The following is a 22199-nucleotide window of genomic DNA, read 5'->3' as shown; positions in this document are numbered from 1 at the left end:
GCCAGATCCATCCACTGAGGCTGGGTCAAGTCCACCTCTCCCAAGAAGCCGTCTCTGACCATTTGGTCCACAGCACTCCTTCTGGCTGCTGACCTCACCTTCAGAGGTGGGTTTACGGGGTGTGAAGGTTAATTTTATGTGTCAACTTGGTTATGGTGGATGTTTCCGTAAGGGTATTTTTTAGATGAGATTTACATTGAAATTAGTGGACTTCGAATAAAACAGATCACCCCTTGTAAAGTGGGCAGGCTTTGTCTAATCAACAGAGGCCTGAACAGAAAACACAGACCTCCCTGGGCACCAGGGACTTCTCCAGTGGATGGCCATCAGACTCCAGTGCAACATCAGCTCTTCCTGGGGCCCACCTTGTAGATTCTGGATTTGCACACCTCCATAATCATGTGAACCTATTTCTTAAAATAAATCCCACCCTGAGTCTCTGTCTACACACTGCACGCAAGTGCGCGCACACACACACACCCTCGGTTGTATTTCTCTGGAGAATTGATGAATACAGTAATAATAATTAGAAACTAATGAAACCTAGGCTGAAAATCCTCACCTGCAAAAGCCCCTTCCAGTCCTGGGAGGGCCCTAATAATTCCAAATCTCTTCTTTTTAAGATCCATCCGCCCTAATATTGTTTAAGCCTCATAGCCCTCTAATCCTGGATCCTGCCTTTTTCTGCTGGTATTTACTGTCTCAGGTCCCCTCTTGACATTCATGTCTTACACTTGGCCTTGTCCACAAAAGAATGTCTGTCCTAATTCAACAGGAAGCTCCATGTGGATGTGGCTGTGATTCTACTCCTTGGTCTTAAAGCCCTTGTTGCTCGAGCTGAGCACCTGGTACACATTTGTTCACAGCGTGATGCTTCTCATCTCCTGTGGAGGGAGAAAGCCAGGAAAGGCTCTCCAAAAATGATGCCGAGGGCCCAGGAAAGCACAAAGCCAGGGCAAAACCAGGAAGGAGACCATCTCGCCACAAATCATACCCAGTACTTTCTCTGTCCCTTAATACCAAAGGTCACCAAGGCTTGGTCTACTGGGGTGACGAGGGCCAGCCATCCTCAGTGCAGACTGTATTTTCCAGGCCAGCTCTGAGTCCTCTTGACTTGCTCACGTCTCCAGCACCTTCCCCTGTGCCCACAGTCAGCTTAGGCACAGAGCTGAATTCAGAGCTGTCTGAATTCTCAGGCAGCCTGGGCTTCAGCTCCTCCACACTGTGTGCGGAGTGAGCACCTGTGGCCAGGAAGTCGGTTTCATTTCCATGTATTTTTCATGTTCCAGGGAGCGAATGGGCATGGGATTCAGTGTCCCAGACTGAGGGAGAAAACAGGCTGTCTGGCCAGGCCCTGGGCTTCCACAAGGCTTACGGCTGACTCAACACTCTTCAAGCGTGCCCCGTGCTCTCAAGTGTCCTGTTCTGGACGTAAGATCGCTAAAGACCTCGGGCAGCAAAATTTCCCTGGCGGCTACACCAGGAAAGCAGAGCCCGTGGGGCCCTCCAGCAAGGGCACCTGCACAGTTTAGGATTGTCTCAAAAACAACGTCATCACCAACAACCCCACCTCCCCACAGAACTCTGACTCTGAACTTTTTTTTATAAAAATTGTGCAAAAAGTATACACAGTTGGGTTTGGGCAAAACAAATACGATAGTCATTCTTGAACCCCCAAAAGGATTTGTCACTGATGTTGTTTAAAAAGGAAAAAACAACAAAAACAATCGCTGTTTTTTAAAAAGTCGCGAATCCATCATAAAAACACCAGATAATAAAATAAGAAAGGCAAAACAGAAAGAATAACTATAATACCAAGGATAATCCCAACTGATAACTCCAACACTTTGGAAATACCCTTCCAATCTTTTCTGCATATATAATAACATATATAATTTATAAAAAGAAAATAGGATCCTTTAGAATATACTGTTTTGAAGGGTTGGGGACATGGCTTGGCAGTAGTGTGCTTGTCTAGCATGCTCAAGACCATAGGTTCAATCCTCAGCAACTAGCCTCCCCCAGAAATACTCTGTTGAAGTGATGCATGGTACAAACATCTGAGAAGGAGAAGAGCGCTTCACCACGTAATAGCTTCACAGTATCATCACGTAGTACTGCCACTTACTCTGCTGATCTCCTTCAAATAGTGCACTCTTCTAGAACCTTAGGTAAAATGTTTGCAAATTGTAAGTTACTGTACAAATCTCTAGGAATGGAATGGAATTGTGAAATCATAATCTGGCAGGCGTTTTTGTATTCTGCTTCCATTTGTACCACGGGTTGTACAAAGTCGTCCTTCTCTCACCAAATGCTGATTCATGCAGTTATGGTTTGGCTCGCATGGTCCAGTTTGGTGATGTCCAGGAGGTGGGGTCTCTTGGGAGGTCCTTAGGTGTAAAGGGGTTCTTCCTGCATCTGCTAAGTAGCTCTTGCCCGAGCGCAGTTATAGAACCCTGAGCCTGGCATCGCCCAGTCTTTCTGGCTTTCTGTCTGGAGATGTGAGCTCTTTGTCTCACATGTGACCCCTTTGACTTACATGTGACCCTGCCATTGCTATTTGCCACAAAGTGATGCTGTCAAGGAGCAGGCCCTTGCCACAGCCTATACCATGCTGTTTGGATTTTCAGCCTCCAAAATTGTGAGCTAAATAAACCTCTTGTTTTCATAAGCAGCCTGCCTCAGGTATTTAATTATAATGATGAAAAGCAGACAAACACAGAGGCCTGCTCTGTCCTCATTATTGTGTTGGCACTGGAGATACAGCAGTAAACAAGTATAAACACTGGAGATACAGCAGTAAACAAGTAAACAATAATAAGCAGAGATAATAAAAATAAAATCAGATTGCACTAATGGTCATGAAGGTTAAAAAAAAAACAGGGACTGGAGATGTGGTAGTATATATCAGAGAAGTAATTCTTTTGGCTTAGAAAACTATCTGAAAAGATATTGTTTGTCCTAAGACATGAAAGGTAATAAGAAGTCATTCATGTAATGGCTGGAGGAAGGGAAATCCAGACAGAGAAAACAGCAAGTATGTGCAAAGGCCCTGGGGCAGGAAAGAGTTTGGTATATTAGGAAAGAAACTAATGATGTGAAGCTAGAACAGCAGGATTGGGGACAATAAGGCTGAACAGGTGGATCAAGTAGGGCCTCAATGTCACAGTAAAAATTTTCAATTTTATCCCATGTACTGGGAAGCCATTGAAGTATTCGAAGCAAGCATGTAGATCTGAGTTGTAGGTTTGAAAGTTCCCTCTGGCTTATTCCTGAAATGTGATAGATGTTCTGGGGTGAGCCGGGGGAGGGACAAGAATGAATACAGTCAGAGAAAATGAATACAGGGAAAGCAGGCCAGTGACCACTAAGGTGAACCAGGTAGGTGACAAAGGTGTTTTGGACTTCAACATCAGGGTGATGGAGGGGTGTGGGGAGATGTGAGATGTATCCTGGAAGCCACGTTAATGGGACTTGCTGATGGAGTTGCTGTAAAGACTAAGGCCAGGGAGAATTAAAGACAGACTCCTCACCGTGTGCCTGGCGGGACACTGGTGGCACTGTTGACACAGACTGGGAAGTCTGGGGACAGGCTGATCTGGGCTGAGTCTGAATGAGTCGGTGGGAGATTCTGCCTGCTGCAGGGTTCACAGTTCTGTTGAGCCCCGCCTCCCCCGGCTCCAAGGAGCTTAGTGCTCCGACCACAGCCTGGCTGGCCCAGGTCCTGGCTCTGGGTTTGCCGCTCCCCACTTCAACTTCAGGGGACTTCCTCCTGTCACGGGGCTTCCCTCACCTCTGACAAAACAGATGGAGTAAACACCTCCTTCCCAGCTCCAGCAGCTCCCTGGAAGGCTGTCGATGGTGCTGGAGAAGAGGCTCACCACACTACTTTGTTTCTTTAGCTGGCTCTCAATTAACTCCTGTGTCTGCAGGTGGACACCGGGGTGATTATCTTACTCCAAGGGCTCTGTTCCCCCCAAATAAAAATCTTTTGGGGACACTATCTGCGATGATGCCATCTGACTGTACAGGTCACTAATTCCACCCCAACAGTCAGTGCTGGGCTCGGGAATACTAGGCTCGTTCACACTGTGAACCACGCTCCTGCCTGTGCCCCATGGTCCCCTTTGGGAATGAGGCCTGCCTGCCCAGCTGATGGGGGTGCTGCCTGCAAACAGCCCCCAGTATCTGTCACCAGCGACTGCCTCACCTGAGTGCAGCCACCTGCACAGGGATCACCTTCCTCCCCTGGACAGCCCATGTCCAATGGCAAGGTGACCTGAGAGTACAAAGGCCCTCCAACTTGGGTAACTCGGCTGTGGGAGTCCCCAGAGTGTGGAGCAGATGCGGCTCTCTGGGATCGCATCGCTCCCCAGCTTCCTCTGGATCCCGCTTCCTTCTCCCTTTCCCTCTTCTGCAGCCTTAATTCCAAGAGCACTCCCTACCAAGGCCCTCTTCCTTGTTGCAGAGGCTGTTCCATGGAGTCACACCGGCACGGGCCCCAGGTGTGGAATGCGAGCCAGCCCAGGAGAGACGGTGCCCCAGCGCACCCCTCCCAGAGGCCACGGTCTGCCAGGGGAACCTGCTGGAAGCACCTAGCTCTAGCTTCTGGGTGACTCCAGTCCTTGCACAGCCTCCTTTCCAGGCTGCCTTTGCTTGGTCCCTGGTGCCCCAGGCCACACCCAGGCCTCCTGGCCTCTCCCTCCCCTGCTGGCCTACTTTCCCTCTGTCCTCTCAATTGCTGGCCTAGATCCTGCCTTACCTTAAAGTCCACTGAGATCACAGTGAACTCGAGAAGGGCTCTAGCTGGATCACAGGTGAACGCTCTCTTCCCAGGCAGTAAACGCCCAAAGGCAGGCAGTTCCCTTCCATGCGAGCACAGTGCAGGGCAAACGCCAGTGGACGTTGTCCAATGACAGCATTTGTTCATTCTCCAATGGAGAATGGGAAGATTGAGAAAACGCCAGGGAAATCACAAGAAAAGCTTTCCTAACACTCTCAAACTCTCCGGTGACAGTGGAGACTTCATCAAACTCTCCAGTGACAGTGGAGACTTCATCTCTTGGAAACGTTCTGCTCTTGGTAACACCTACCCTCTTGGTTATTGAGACTGTGACTCTCCAACTCTCCAGCTCATCACCCCTCTTTCCCACCATGTGGGGTCCTGTCTGTGCTGATTAACAGCCCTGAAGAGAAACATGAGTTAAATCTCAGATCCTTTTTTTTTTTTTTTTTGCGGTGCTAGGGATTGAACCCAGGGCCTAGTGCTTGCGAGGCAAGCTCTCTACCAACTGAGTTATCTCCCCAGCCCAAATCTCAGATCCTTAGTGGCTCCCGCAAAGGAGTTGTTTGAAGAAGCATCAGCCAAAATTGATGGCCTTGTGGAAGACTGGGGCTCTCTGCCACTTGTCATTTCACTGCTGTCCCCAAACCTATGACAGGCTTTGCCATTAGGGTAACGTCCCATTTTTCTCCCTTGCATCGAAGGCTTCCAGCTCACAGGTTTCCCCGGCTCTCTGCACCACCGTGTCTGGAGTGGATATTTTAGTACTAGGTATACTAGTGATTTCTGTCCCCTGGTTGTTTTCTGCTCTCTTCACGGGCACAAGGTCTGAGAATCAGCCATTGTCTGCCTTTTGTCTGCAGGTCTGGAAGGCAACAGGGAAGGAAGAGCATGAGCTTTGGAGTCAGAAGGTTTGACTCTCAGTTTATAATGTGGTACAAGCTGCTTATCCTTCCCAGGCCTCGGTTTCCTCACCTGGAAGAAATGAGATAATACGATGATGTGATGAAAGAGTGCACGTACGTAAAGCACAGTGCACATGCTCAGTGACGCAGCCAAGGCCTGGTGAGATGGTTTGATGGAAGACTAGTTTATGGGTTTTTTTTTTTTTTTTCTTTCTGTAAGGTTATTTTAATGTTGTGATGTTCTTTATGCTATCATTTTTATATTTAAAAAGAAATTTTGTGGTACCGGAGATTGAACCCAGGGCACTGAACCACATCTCCAGCAGCTTTTACGTTTTATTTGGAGATAGGATCTTGTTAAGTTGCCAAGGCTGATCTTGACCTTGCTGAGGCTGGCCTCAAACTTGTGATACTTCTGCCTTCACCTCCAAAGTCACGGGATTACAGGCATGTGCCACCACATTGGGTTATGTGATATTTTTTAAAATGAGCAAGAGTTTATGGCCTTCTTTATCCATTAACCTGTTGAAGGGCAACTAGTTGAATCCATAGTTTAGCTATTGTGAATTGAGCTGCTGTAAACATTGGTGTGACCATGTCACTATAGTATGCTGATTTTAAGTCCTTTGGGTATAGGCCAAGGAGTGGGATAGCTGGGTCAAATGGTGGATCCATTCCAAGCTTTCTGAGGAATCTCCATACTTCTTTCCAGAGTGGCTGCACCAGCTTGCAACCCCACCAGCAATGTATGAGTGTGCCTTTTCCCCACATGCGCACCAACACCTTCTTCATATTTATCTATGGAGTGTCACTTCCCTCCCTGGGTGAATACAACCAGAAGTGGGTGTTGAGGAGGCAGAGTGGTCTCCTGCATGCTGATGACACCTCACATCATGGCCACGTGGAGGTGCAGGTTAAACAGGCTGATTTGGCATCAGAATTTCTAGTGAAGAGACCCAGGAATCTGCACTTTATTAAACAAGTTCCTCAGGTAATGATCTGCTCCCGAAAGTTTGAGATTCTCCTAGGAAGAACACTGGGTTTGGAGTTGGAAGATCCAAGTTCTAGTCCTTAGCAAGTCTTGTGTCCTCTTGGGTCCCATTTTGCTTTCCTACCATAACACTCCCATCTCAATGATCACTAAGGCCCCTTCTGAAGGGAGAAAAGGGCCATTCACGTTCCCTGCTGGGAACTCATGCCCAAGGAGAACTATTGGCGAGAACGCCTGGATTCCTGAGGACAGCCAAATAATCTTTGGAACAAATAAATATTCAGCAAGTGATGGAGCCTCAGCAAAAGTGAAGTGCATGCCAATGGCTGCCAAGCCAAACAGAGCAGCTGCACAGCCTGCAAGTCCACGGGAGGACCAGCAGGCCACTCCTGTCACCCTGGCAGCTCTGTGACACAGCCCAGCACCCACTCACCCACTCCCCGTGTCCTGGGGGTGTGTCTTGACTCTCCAAGAGGAAGAACTGTGGAGGACACGGGGAAACATCATTGATATGGCTTAGCTTCAGGGAAAGGATGAACTGTTTAAGAGGAGGCCCAGTTCACGAGTGGGCTTCTGCGAGGTAGGCTCACTGCATTGGGAAAGGAGCGTTACTGAAAAAGACGGAGAGAGAGGCAGCCATCAACGATCACAGAGATTTGCTTGCTTCGTGGAGTGAGTCAGGGATTCAAGGCTTTTAGATTGAATTCTGATGTGCTGGGTAAACATCATAATGACTCACAGAAAAACAACTCAGAGCTGATCACTTCATTTTTTCTGATGAAGGGTCTCATAATTGCAGACTAGTTAGTATATGATACCAGGGCCTCGTACACCTTAAGCTGGAAATCTCTGGCTGGGTCATGTTAATTCATTCGGGTTTATAGAAATTTGAGTCTTTGTAAGAGATCCTTCAAATCGTTCTTTTTGTAGGGAGATGGCCTATTTCAAAGGATATGTTTACCACTTCTCAGTTTATATTGACCTTCTTGCATAACACATAATGGCTTTAACCAACTCGGGTCACAGAGCAATGTGCTATAGAAGGGCAGTTCCTGAGGCCAGGTGCCTGAGTCTCAGAGGGGTAGCGTGCCTGCCACCTTGACTTTCAGACAGTATTCTGGAGGGTACAATCTTTGGGTTTTCTCTCTGGGTTTGGGATAGTCTCATTTGTCCTCAAATGTCCCTTCAAACACATCTTTTGCTCCATTATGATGATCAAGGCTGCTAATCTCTCTGATAAATTTTAGACATAATTTAGAAACACAAACATCCTCAAAACTAAGGGAAATTTAACACGGACAAATTTAAAATGCAGTATTTAGCTCCAGCTTTATCTGAAATATAGGTACACTCACTGGAAAAGGCCCAAAGGTCTTGGGGGAATCCCCAGTTTACAAACTGTTCTGCAAAATAATGTTTTAAAGTCTCCCTTGCTACAAGAAGGTATGAAGAGAAACAGAACACAAGAGACTGTACATATTCCTCCTCTTATTTTCCACCATTGATTAAACTATTATTTGAGGTGTCACAAAGAGTCTGAGAAGTGAAGAGGGGCCCAACGCAGTGGCACACGCCTATAATCCCAGTGGCCTCAGAGGCTGAGGTAGAAGGACGGCACGTTCAAAGCCAGCCTCAGCTCCAGTGAGGCACTAAGTAACTCAATGAGAACCTGTCTTCAAATAACATATGAAAAGGGCTGGGGATGCGGCTCAGTGGTTGAGTGTCCCTGAGTTCAATCCCCAGTACCCAAAAAATAAAGTGAGGAGAAATGGAAGAACAAGAATGAGAGGAGGTGCAGGGGATGAGAACCAGTTTGGCTTTGCTCATTTTTACAAGCACATTCAACAAAACCACGGAAGCCCAGAGGTGACTAGGCAGGTGAAGGTTCTGACGAGGTATCAGAGACAATGAGAGAGCCCAGCATGCTAAGCTTGGAGATGGAGGGGGTTCGTTTTAAATATTTGCAGGATAGCCTGTGAAAGAGGGATCTGGTTTATGTAGGCTTGATCCAGAGGGTGAAAGGTTATTAAGTATACCACACATATATGATACTCGTGTATCATAAGAAAGTCTTGGAATACATTGGAGCTCTCTTCCAAAGTAGTGCCTGACTCTGATCATCGTCGTGGGACAGGTTCAGGAAGGAGCAGGGACACTCTGTCAAGGGTGACATGGAAGACTGCAACACAGGATAAACTCCAAGCATCAATTCAGAGGTGAGATTTTAAGATTCTATAAACAAGGATAGTCAGGAAGATAGATGGATGGGGGTGGTTTGAGGGCCTATGATTACAAGTCAGAGTAAAGAGGTGACAGGAATGTTCTAGCAGGATTTTAAATCCTAAGATGGGTGGAGGATCAAAAGTCCTGTCACCTTTCCTCCTTTTGATTCTTAGGACACGTGACTGGTCCACGAGGACAGGTGTCATCTGTAACCTGCAAGTCTTTTCAGTTCCGGGCTCCTAAGGATTGTTGCCAGAGCTCCCTGGTCTGCAAAGGAGACCAGCGTGACGCTCTCGTGAGGAACCACTGAGTTGAACAGCCTCAAGTTTGTCAAGGGTTTAACCAACTGGAATAAGCAGGGTCTAAAGTCAGAGTCAGGTTAAATCCTAGAAAGTCACGTTTGACAAAAAGCGATACATGGGTTTTGCTGTGTATCCTTCTCTTTAACTATTTAAAGCGCCTTAAACTCTATACTCTATTTTCCTGTCATGTAGCATTAAAATGGAATTATTTTCCTCCATGATTTAAAAAGATGAAAATTGTTTTCTCTTGTTTTACAAAACAGTTATTTAAATAATGCCTTTGAAATGATGGAGTTGTCCATCTTACTTAGGTTCAAATGACTTTACCTACCCTGGACTCAATCTAGCACGCCTTGTTCTAAGAAAGATCTGCAAAATCCAGGAGCAAAGAGAAAAATTCACAAATAATTATTCACTTCATACAAGGGCCCTTCTTTTTCACAATACTTTGCAGAGACAAAAAACCTTACAACCCAGAGCTGAAACTTTAGTGCTAAAATTGATGGTAGGGGCAATGATAAAAATAATCATTGTTACTTATTAAATATGTCCTTCACCCCAGACTCAGTGTTAAATCCTCTTAAATACAATATCTCATTTAAGCCTCAAGGTAATCCTGAGAGGTATGTAACAGTGACTATATTTTATGGGTGAGGAAACAATATTTTACTGCTGAGGCTCAGCCAAACCAATAGCTCGAACCAATGTGCCACAAACGGTAAGTGGCAGAGTTGGGATTTAAATCCAGACAATATGACCCCACATCATGCAGCCTCTACCAAATAGCACAGTGTCCAGGCAGTTTTACACTTCCTGTTTAGGAGCAAAACTCCCAGGCACCTCCTCTTTTTCTTTCCAAAAGAAAATTCATGCAAAGCCTAAGACACACAACCAACCGAAATGGAGCTGCTATTGTTAAATAGGGAAGAAGAGTTCACAGCGCACCCCTCATGCCTGAAGAGACCCCAAGGAATCCTAAGCTTCCCTGTTTGCAAACTGGGAATCTAATGCAAAACCCTCATTTTACTGAAGAGAGAACTGAGGCCAAGGAAAAGAATATAACCAGCTCAAAGTCACTGTACTAGTTTGTGGCTGGTTGTGGATCGAAACCCAGTTCCTTTTTTTTCTGAGGATCAGGAAATTTGGCTTAATGCTTCAGGTAGTATCTGGCCTACAATGTGCTTAAGACCATCCAAAGTTCCTTCCTCTGTCTATTGGGTAGATAAAGTACAACTGAACTAGGGAAACTGTGTATTCTTTCCTCTAAATTATCTTCCCTCTTCCAAATTTGTATTAAAATACACTTGTGGCAGAGATTGCTAGTTATGATTCAAATTATGTTCTCCCTTTCTTCCATAAAAACAACTTCAGTTGTGCCCAAGGGCATCCTGTGGAAGACTCCATCCCTCAGCTGGTTGTGGCTATGAGATGGGGCACAATTGATGCATGCAACTTCAGGGTCAGGTCCTTGAGCAGAGGGGTATTCCATGCCTGCATTCCAGGCATGGTGGGAACCATCTCAAGCCATACAGATGAGGCCCACATCTTAGGAAAAGGGGAGCAACAAGATAGAAGCAGTCTGGGTTTCTGAGACTGTGCAGTTGCATACTAGGCTGGGTGGTCTTCTTATCTTGATTTGTTATGTGAGAAGGAAATAAATGTCTGTGTGGTTAAACAACTAATGCTGGGGCACTGCTCCCCTCCCAGCTTAGATGCAAGAGCAGCATGTTCAGGGGACTCTGCCCATGGGAGTCCTGGAGGTTGCAAGTGCTCTGTCTCTCTCACACGAAAATACATGCAAGTATTAAAGAATGCACAGGCACTAGTCACTCAGGATCCAGTGCTGAGCACCAACACAGCAGGAATGGAACTCTGAACATCCACTTGTGACTAGCATCATTCAGGTCCCAAGGAAATATGTCCCCACATCTCTTACTCAAAAAAAAAAAAAAAAAAAAAAAAAAAAAAGGGTCCTGTGTTCCTGTGTCCAAGTGCTGTGAAAGATCATGCCATCATCAACTTCCGGGACAGGTACTACTTCAGTTTGCGGAAGCTGATTGGTAGGAGCCCTTGGGTATTAACCATTGACTCCTTCATCTCAGACACCATCGGTGCAATGGGTTCCCCCAGAACTAAGAATGCTGCTCCCAGGCAGGTGGAATACTCGTTTCTTGCTTCTCTCCATCCTCCAATTCTTGGTTCTGTGGACACCACTGAAGCAGTGTAGTATTCACAAAAGTTGCAGATGGAAGTGGAGGAGCAGTTTGCACTGATAACTAATTCATGTGACTTTTAACTTAACACACCTCGGGGCAGGTCTGGAGGTGACACACGAGACATGTGAAACCGAAACTTTACATTAGCAATTGGATGGACTTCCAAATTCCAAGTAGCTTTATTTTTATAAAAATGCTTAAGGGGATTCAATTTAATGCTTGAGAAATTCAGTTGTTTCAGTCTTAAATAATTGTAACTTAAAATCTGACATTTATTGAATTAAATGTCAATTTTATTACTCCATCCAAACACTGTCCATCAGCAGAATACTCAACGTACATACATAATAATAGCAACAAAACTGCTTTATCTCTAATGTTTTGTCAACTTCCAAGCTATCAGGACCATCACTTTACACATGTTGTCATTATGGAAGTCGATTGTCAACAAAGAACATATTAAACAGTGATTTTCTAACCTTCAATTCTTTACACATGTGGAATTTCATCATTTGTATTCTTGCCCTGGGCCCTATAAATGTTAGGAGAGGGGCTGGTTTAGGGCCTTAGGACAATTAAACTCACATCCTAAGCAAGCCAATGCCCTTGTTTACTGCTTTACAAGTCGGAGCTCCCAAGAGTGTGACAGTAAAATGCTAAATGGAAATTAGGTAAAAAAAAAAACTCTCTGGCATTTTATTCTATCCCTCTGTAGGGCCTACTGAACTCAGAGTGCTTATAGAGCCAGGATGTCACTTGGTTGTTTTGACACAATATTTTCAGGTAAGTGTGTACACTTAAGAAATCTTTTTTAAAGATTATTTTTTTAGTTATAGATGGACACAATAGCTTTATTTTATTTATTTATTTTTATGTGGTGCTGAGGATGGAACCCAGTGCCTCCCATGTGCTAGGTGAGCTCTCTACCACTGAGCCACAACCCCAGCCCCAGTCATCTTTTGCTGCGTAACAAACAGCAATAAACTTAGCAGCTTAAGAAAACACACATTTATGATCTCACAGTTGCTGTGGGTCAGGAGTCTAGACACAGTTTAGCTGGGTCCACTGCTTAGGGTCACAAGGCTGCAATCAAGATGTCTACTGGCCTGTCTTCTCACCTGGACCCTTGACTGGGTTAGAATCAAGCTCATTCAGGCTGTTGTGGGTCATGAATCCAGCAACAACTTCCTGCCAGCTCCAGGATCACAACATGCCACAAGTTACACACAAAAGATGTTGCTAATCTTACCTGTCTCCTTAACTTGCAGCCTGGTGGCAAGAAGAATGTGTGAGAATGCAATTCTGTTCTAGTGTCATCGATTCCTCTCTGGACCCTTTGGTCATGGGCTCCTTCTCTGACAGCCACATGAACACACAGGCTCTTGGACAGAGTGCCAAGCCCTCACAAGTCCTGAGGACCTTATCTCCAGTTGCACTAGGAGTTCCTTGAGGACAGGGACAAGTTACTCATATACATGTGTCCAGCACCTAGAATCATCCCTGACACAAAGCCATCACTCGGTGCTTGTTTGGACTGATGGATGGATGAACAGAAGGATCATAACAAATGGGCAACATGCCAGGAGTGGAACCTTACTCAAGCCACGCCAATTCTCTGGACTCGTTACCAACATTCTCATTAGTAAAAAATGGAATTGTACAACAATCTACCAAAGAACCAAACACACGTATGTTTCCTATAATTCCATTCCTATTACCTGCAAACCCAGACAAAACTGATCTATGGTCAGAATGGGAGGGTGAAGAGAACTTCCTAGGAGGGGACACAAAGCCGCCTAGGATGAGACTTAGAGAATTAGAATAGTCCTAGCTGGTCACGTGGTGTACACACATGTAAACAATTCATCAATCTGTACACTTAAGATTCAAGAGCTTTTCTTCCTGTAACTGATAATTCAGTTTAGGATAAAGGGAGAGTACCTGGAGGACACTGCCCTGTTCCTGCATAAAGAGTCGGCGTTTTTGCCAGGGAAGGTGGCATTAACGTGTGATCGGCTGGAAGGAACGGGACTTGGAGTACTCTTAGTCGCTCAACCCTGTGTTCCCAGGTCCTGCTGACGTGTTCAGGTGCCTCCAGAGGAAAGGCACAATCCCTACCATTTCCTCTGGGCCACTTTATTTTTCCCTGTAGACCTTGAAGATCAGATGCTGCGTCATTAGATGACTCTCTGAAGACTCCCTTGAGGCCAGGGAACAAAGCCTTAACTGTCAGAAAAAGGGGCAGCTCTCCCTGGGGGATTTCTGCAAGGTGACACTCTGGTCCAAGATTGGATAAGGAGCTCAGTGGCTTTTAGCAAAGATGCACTCTGGTCACTCATTTGCTGGAGGTATATGAAGATGGCCCAGGCCTGTCCCAGTGGGGACTTCTCTGTGGCAGATTTTCTGCTGCCATGAACAAGTAACTGTGGAATGTTCTCCTGATAGCTCCACATTCATTTGAAAAAAAAAAAAAAAAAAAAAGGAAGTTGTACACTATTGGACTCATGATGGGAAGATTAGGCTGAAGAAGAGTGCAAAATAAGAAACCTCTAGAATGAAGGAATGAACACCCGCTCTAAGCACGTGCATTTTTGGAGAAATTGTGTTTCTAAGTCAGTACATTGGTGGTTGCTAAAATACCTTCCTCTCAAAAATCTCCTACTGCAAGTGATGTGATCATTCTCCCTTCCCTGAACTCAAACTCCACCTGACCCTCCCCAAGTTCATCCCTAGCCACCCCATGCCTCCTGGCTGGGTACACCTTCTGTGGTCTTGGAATACGTGGTGACTTACTTACACTGATAATTATATAGTTCAAGCATATAATGAGCAGAACCCACCAGAAATCATCCTTGGCACTGGACAAGGATGGTGGAAAGGACACCGTAGGCCTTAAGTTGCTCATCACCAAGTGGGGAGAGGGGAGAAGATGAATTTGGTAAGCTACACCCTTTGCTGTGACAAAAGCCTGGGAGACGGGGTAAACAGAGTCCCATTTGGCCCCTGTACACTATGTGTTCAGCCTCATTGCTTTACAAATGAGGAGGAGGAGGAGGAGGAGGCGTGTCTGTTAGAAGCTCTTGTCTCTCGGCTCTGAACCAGCCCTTCTATTACCTGTTCAGTGATGCTGGACTAGAAATCAGCCAATCAGCAAACCAGATGGCTCCCTGACAGCTTGCTCTGTTAGTTTCTAACAACAGGGGGCAGTAGAAGGGGGCTGTTTCTGCAGCACTGCCCCAGCAATGCTCTTCACGGGACTTGTTTCTAGTTCCCTTCTTCCCACACTCCCAGCACCAGCCTCACTGCATCCCTCCTAAGTACCAACATCTGGGCAGCGCCCAGCTCCCTAAGGACCAGTCGCTGCTCTGAGACAGCTGCCTCCTAAGGCCTACAACCGCTGCACCAGTCAAGTGGCTGTCCCTCCTCTGGAGTCTGAGCCACAGTTCCAAAAGCCACATTCTCCCAGTTTTCTTTCTTTGTTCCTTAGCCGTGGGATAGGTAGCTGCTCCTGCAGCTGTGTCTCTGTGTCACTCCCAGGTCCCCCCTTCCCTTAGCAGGCCTTCTACACCTGTTCAATCAATCCCCTCTCTTAAATTCTCTCTGTTAAAATAACCATGCACATTCTGTGCTGTGCTGCATTAACACATATCAAGCACCTAGAATAGCACCTGGCATCAATGAAGGCGTCACTAAGAAGCAATTATGGCAAAGTAGGAAAAGGGCAAGTTCTCATTCAATGGCATCTGTGTTGAAATCTTGGTTCTGCCCCTTGTGTGAGTTTGCCTAGATGAGTTTTACCCACAAGTCTCAGTTTCCCCGACCCTGTCATAAAACATTGTACAGGATAGAGGACCAGACATGTTAAGAACACGAAGCTCAGTGCAGTATCTGTCACACAAGGGTTCAAGAAAAGGTTTCTGCTGCTGCTGATTTTTATCAAATCCAATAAACCAAAAATTTCCTTCTAGTTCACTGGCACATCAAACAGTGAGGTTAGAACTGGATCCCTCAAGCTGCCATTGGGGGAGGAAGTGGATCTCTACTTTGAGGGCATCTGAAGCTCTGATGGACCACAACTCTGGCTGATACACAGCCAGAACTTCCAAGTAGGCCAAGGCAAGCAGGAGCTCTAAATGCTAATTCTGCACCACTCCATGACTTGCCATCTCATGGCCAAGTGATGTTATAAATTCTAATTGACATCTAATTCCAGGAAGAATTTTCAATAATAAACATTACACAATTTAAAACTTGAAGTCAGAAACAAAGATCTGAACCCACAAAGGTAAATAAAGAGTGTAAGGAGAGGAAACATACCCTACCATAATCCTGAATAGCAATGCTTATTATTTCCAAATAAATCTTGTTTCTTGGGGCTGGAGATATAGCTCAGTTCATAGAGTGCTTGCCTTGCAAGTTCAAGGCCCTGGGTTCAATCCCCAGCACCACAAAAAACCTTATTTCCCAACAGACAAGGTAAAAGGGGAAATACAATCACTTATGCAATTCTCATTTTGATTTGGGAAAGTATCAGTTATTGAAAAAACTTTTCCATGATACTACATAAAAATTTAATTAAACAGGACTTTAAATAAGGAATATTGAAAAACATAACATATAGTCTCTTCAATAGTAGCTCTTGAGAAGTTACAAGAACTCATTAATGTGACTTATTACACGATAGAGTTAGGCTATTGTGACTCAAGACTGGTAAATTAACTCAAGGCCATCACAGGTGACAGTCACAGCTTATTCAGTGCTCTTCCAGACCAGGAAGGGAAGTAACATGATTTCTCAAGACAGTTCCAGATAGAAATTATTCTTTTATGTTCAAAGGAAGACAAGAACATGGCTGAGAATGGAAAAATAACAACAGGTCTTGAAGATGATTGACAGAAATGCATAGGTACATGACTGAGGGATTCCAAGGACCCGCCAGTCTCTGACACAGCATCCTACTGTGTATATTGGAACTTCCAATCCAATTCATCCTTCTGGCATTTCCATCCTCCTCCTCCACTGCTACAGACTGGTACTTTTCTGGAAGCACAATTATTCATTCTTGCCCTGTGGCAGGCCTCTGGATCATGCCAAATAGCACATACTTCCAAAAACAGTGACCAAGATAGCAAAGAGATGAAGACATAAAAGAAAAATATAATAATTCAAAGTTCAGAATGCAAGCAGGACACACTGAGGTTAAGAATTTAGGAGTGAGAATCACAACATCTGGATCTCAGGTCATCAAATGAACCGTTAGACCCTGGACAAGTTAATTCGCCTAATATTCTGTTTTCTTTTTCTGTAAAATGGGTACCATACCAATACCCATGGCCTGTGACTGTGGGAAGAAGGACTTATGGACATGAGGCTGACAGAGTCCTCTAGGCAGAATGTGACACATGTAAGTTTTCAGGAAATGTCAGCCATGACGATGAGGATTCGCTACTGATGGTGATGCTCTGTCTTCAAGGGTGGCACTGCCTCATGCAGTGGAGAGGAGGTGCCAGAGTAAGAAACAGTGCCAAAATCTCCAAGGGCAGACACTGCCAGGTTGGCAACTCCTGCACATGACATGTGCATGGCAGGGACTTGGTCCAAGGGGTCACTCGGGGCCCCAGGCTGATGAGGCTTCACTTCCATATGAGCTTCCAGGATCACAACAGAGGTGACAAATCAGGCACCAGCTCTTGGAGATTCTGTCCCAAAGGGTTACTTCCATTCACAAGCTTTGGTCCAGCAACAGTGAACCACAGTGCAGACCAGTGGTCCCGTTTCTCCAAATGAAGTTTCACTGGACCCTGGCCACACCTCCCCTGTGCCTATTGCCTGTGGCTGCTTCTGCACTTCAACAGTCAAGCTGAGCCGTTGCCACAGACTACGTGGCCCACAAGCTGAACATATTTACCATCTAGTTCTTTTAAAAAAAGTTTGCCAATACCTACCCTTGGTCTAAGTAGGTCACAGTCACACCTAACTTTGAATCAGACAAGAAAACACAGTCTTACTGTCTTCCAGAAAGCAGTGCACTAACTAGACAGAGTGCTGGACGGCCCTGGAGACCAACACGGCTCCTCACACCAGGCTATCAAAAGGGCAGTATTTTTTTTTAATGCTACTTTTCCAGGCCTGGGCACGGATTCAAACTGAACGTAACTCTACTGGGCTAATCTCACTCAAGCACTGCTCTGATCAGGTGACCTTGCTAAGTGACCTTCAATGGATTCCTAGTGTATTAAAGATAAAATCTCAGCTCCTCTGCTTGACACTTTAGACACTCAAAAGTCTGGCCCCTTTCACCCATCCTGTAATACTTCCACTCTATTCCTTGCCAAGATTCCTCTCTTCTGTCTAATCTCTCTCAGAAACTAAGGAAATGTCCTCAGTTACAGAGCCAGAGGCAGGCAAGACTCTCCCATGTCTGTCTGGCTCCGGGGCACATTCCTCTTCCCTCTGCAATGCTCTTGTTGTACCATGATACCTGTGTCCTCGCCACTTTTTCTACATAAACCCATTAGAAACATAAGCCACAATTTTATGTTCAGGCTCAGAATTTCCTGTGGGTCAGAAGCTCAGGCAGAGCATGTGGACTGGGCCATGCTCTGGCCTCCCTTCTCCTGTCCTTGGAGCACACGTTCCACCTCTAATCGTTCCCTCTGGTTGCCACTTAACTAAAGGACAAGACCCAGGAGGAGCTGGGACAGGGCTGAGGCAGTGGACAGAGGCTGCCATGTTCCCTCGGGCAGCTGAGTCAAATAGGAACGGAGGGCCAAGGCCTGCGGGGTGCAGGCCCCTGCTAGGACGGAAGGAAGCTTGGGCACAGTCTTCCTCATCTCCACCTCCTGCTGCTCGTGCCCTGAGAGAAGCAGCAGCTCCACAGTTCCCTGAGAGCCACCCCAAATGACAACTCAAGCCTGAGCTGAACACCTAAGGAGGTCAGGAGTCAAACTGCACAGTTGGAAGGGACCCTCAGAAAGCCCTTGGGCAAGAACCCACAGGCCACAGGAGCAGGGCGTACAGGTCCTCCCTGCACCGTGGGGGGAGATGCTCCCACGTAACCTGGTTTCGCTCCAGCCCCCGGAACAAAGGGCCACTTCCAGGAGAGGAGCTGCCCTCAGCACTTCACCAGGCCATCCTCCTGGGTCCACACCGTTGTCGCTGGCATTTCCCCTGGGAGCCTCCTCACGGCTTTCCCTCCCTACAAAGACCAAGGTTGAGCAGGTCCGGGGGACGAGAACGTTCCCCAGTTCTTGTCCAAGGGTTAAAAGCATGGCCCTTAGGGGCAGACAGATCTGGGTTTCAACTTCAGCCTCTTCTCTAACTAGTTATATGACTTTTCACAAGTCAGTTAACCTCTCTGGGCCTCAAATTCCTCATTATATAAGTACCTACATTGTAGAGTTGCTGGCATCCAAGTAAGGTGCTGTGGTATGCATGGTGCCTGGCCTGAAAGTCACATCGGGCTGCGGTTCCCATCCTCCTACACCCCCTCCTCTCCCTTAATGGGGAAACATGCCCAGTAATCAAAGGATCTGCCTCTTGCTTTACTGTTTGCAGACCTTTAAATCCCTTACCTGTTAACCAGCGAGGTATCACTATAAATGGCAGAAGCCATGGCGGGGGTGGGGGTGAGCCCACTGCTCCAAGCCATGCTACCATCAAGATCAGCCACTCCTGACCAGCCAAGGCAAACTTGAGCACAGAGATCCAGGGACAGTCTCTAAAGCCCAAAGCAAAATATTCCACAGGCCTTTCGCTGGTACTAAAATATATCTGCTCCCAACTTAGCAAAACATAACAGCGGATAAGGCCTTCTGGGGCAAGATAAAAAGAAGTTAAAAATAGAACTTAGCAAAGGGGCTGCTTCAGTTACAAGCACCAGACTCTTCCTTAGGTCCATTCTCTGACATGCCCTGTCTGTCCTCGTTGAATCTGTAAAAGTCCCTGGAACTTACCAAGAGTCACACTTGGGAGTTGTTTTTCTAATAAAGAACTTGTACATCATGGGTTACTGGGTATTTTCCAATTATTGACTGCTATAACCATGCAAAATGATGCCTCATTCATTCAGTACAATGTGGGAACTGGATTTTAGATAAACTGCTTCAACAAATAACAGGACCATGACTGATTACTTTTAACATCAAAACTTTAACATTCGCCATGTTATTGGAAGTTCTAAAGCATTCCACATGCTTTCCCGCCTGATTAAACAAAGCATGCTAAGAACCCTTTACTCAATCTCTCCAAAAGCATCCCTTGATAAACATCAACTATTACCCTGGGCATTAGAACAATGACATTGTTGGAGAACTACTGAGGTACGGGGCTCTTTTGTCTTTTCCTAACTAAGTGATCGCAGAATTCAGAAGTTCTTTTGTCTGGTTTTATACTTTTATACTCTTCGCTACCAGCAGTCCACTTCTGGCTGTTTTGAGTTTCCCTGCCTCTAATTCCTTCTGATTTGTTGTTTCTGATCTTCTGTGAAGCAGGAGAACAAATCAAGCTTGTTAGAACTCCATGCAAACCAATAACAGACAATCTGAGTAAGGGCCCAACAGACCCAAGAGGTGAATGTTAGTAGGAGGTCAACTGTGACATCTGGCTTGATTAAGAGGAGGCTGTTATGATGTCCTAAAGTCATCCATTCCACTCCAGTGTAATGGGCCTGCTGTTAAGTCAAAACTTTGATAATAATTTAAAGGATAGCCGAGAAGGGAAGGTAAAAGGAGTAATGAATACTTACTGGTGCTTACAAGATGCCAGGCAGTGTTCATTCAGGGCTTTGCAAATACTCAACAGTTTTCCCAGAACAGGCCCATGGGCCTGATACTTTAATTTGATACTTTAAATTCTCATGTTGCAAGTGTGGACTGAGGCACAGAGAGGTTAAGATTGATCATATGGGGCTGGCCTGGAAAATCAGGTTCTGGAGGAGTGATAGCGTAGCATTTGTGGGTACAGGCCTGGTTGCTGCTGGAACCCCAACAATGTGTGTGTATCAGGGTGGAGGAAGGAGGAGGAGGGCAGAACACAGGCAGGCACCTGCATGCAGTTACCTAGCATGAAGGTCCCCTGCCAGGGTTTCTGGTAACACTCTGCAGCTCTGGTGTAGCTGAGGTTCCAGAGGCAGGACACAACTCAAGCACAACTTTGAGGAAATTCAGCCATTTATTATATTTATTAGCACTCCGTGTGTGCATGGCAATCACAGTTTTCCCAGCTTAGGGATGTCCCCTTCAAGGCCCTCTGACACCTGAGCCAGCACCCAAAATATCAGGAAGCACAATAGTAGTACAGGCCAGTCCCGGAGCGAACTCAGGCTCCAGGGGTCCTACGTGGAGTGGTGGTCTCCAGGATCCTCCAGCACTGGCCTACAGTGCTGCACCAAACACTTGGGCTTTTCAGATTCACATACCTTGGTTATGCTGGGGGGTGTGGCCTGGACAATCTTTGTAATCAATCACTGATCTCATCATTCATTGCACCAATGAGAATTCATTTCTTATACCTTATGCTAATTAACAAGCCCTCTGGTGTAGATGTCAAGCATACCTGAATGCTGAGTAACTACCCTAGATTCTTGGTTAGGATATTTCAAATGCTAAACACTTTCCTCAGGGCGTGGATTGGGGTTAAGATGTGGACCTGCCCCGCTGCACTTTTTATAAATGGAAATACTTTAAAGCAAACTACCCCAGGTCAGTTGTCTGAGCTAGGCTCAAGGCAAGGGCTGGCCATTCCAATAGACACAGACAGCTGTTCAGGAGTTTCCAGGCAAGGGAAACCCTGCTTAGAGATTGCAGAGTTCAAATAGGTGGTGAGGGGGTTGTAAATTCTGCTCAGTGGTTTCACAGGTTATTGAATAGACTGTGTTGGGAAGGAGAGAAGAGGTAGAGGGACTCATGGCCAAAGAAGTTAAACAGCTGTCTTTGTACAGCATTTACCTGGACCTAAAAGGTGCACTGTAGTGAGCACATTAGAAATAGTAAGTATTGGGCCAGCCTGGTGCTTGACCAGAGCACACTTATCTATCTACTCCTATGCTGGACACCATGGACGCCATGGGTACGGCTGGAGGGGCAAGATGAGGCTAGGCACAGCTTATCTGACACACCAGAAAGGTATAGTCCACAACCAGAACTTATAAACTGCACTGAACCCCAAAGTCTTTGGAGTAGCAGAACCGGAGCAGAATTGAACAACATCAGAGAGAATGCCTGACGCTGGGCTCCCCTGTGATCCCTGCCACGGCCGAGGAGGAACCCACCACAGCTCCTGGACTAAGACACGTGGTGGTAAGCGTGCTCTGGGTTCAGCACTAGGAGAAATAGGTCAGGCTTAGAATAGGTTTGAATGATGTGTGATACCTTGTGTGAAGCATAATAAAATGAGTTCAATTCACCAACCGATTCCTAGTCAGTAAGACGCTTGCGACATGCAAACAGATTCTCTGGGAAGGGACGTGGCATTTCTCAAGTTACTTTGTTTACAGATTTTTTTTTTTTTTAGAGCACCCTAAAGGACTATATTCTGAGAAAGATAATTTAAGAAATACAATAGTTAAAAAGTGGGAGATACAGCTGGGTAATATCAGCTAGGAAATACTGGGGTATGGGCTGGTGAGGAAAAGGAAATTTACTTCCTATGCTAAGGCTTAAGATGCCAAAGTAACAGTGGCTTAGGAGGCTGAAGCAGGAGGGTCGCAAGTTCAAAGCCAGCCTCAGCAAAAGTGAGGTGCTAAGCAACCCTGTCTCTAAATAAAATACCAAAAGGGGC

General features: G+C 46.0%; 1 protein-coding gene across 3 annotated transcripts in view; it reads right to left on the bottom strand.

Moving 5' to 3' along the window:
* MAPK4 (mitogen-activated protein kinase 4) overlaps positions 1-22199 on the bottom strand; it is a 147088-nt gene that overhangs the window by 88187 nt on the left and 36702 nt on the right. The window contains exon 1 of one of the 3 annotated variants that reach the window (XM_079109472.1): positions 18995-20560. The exons of the other annotated variants lie outside the window; for them this stretch is intronic. The gene's annotated coding sequence lies outside the window, so the exon portion shown is untranslated. Of the gene's footprint in view, positions 1-18994; positions 20561-22199 lie in introns of those variants that run through there. 3 annotated transcript variants of the gene reach the window in all.

Source organism: Sciurus vulgaris (assembly GCF_902686455.1).
Source record: "Sciurus vulgaris genome assembly, chromosome: 13".
NCBI lineage: Eukaryota > Metazoa > Chordata > Mammalia > Rodentia > Sciuridae > Sciurus > Sciurus vulgaris.
The sequence above is the reverse complement of the archived record's forward strand: the minus strand, read 5'-3'. Positions and strand labels throughout refer to the sequence as shown.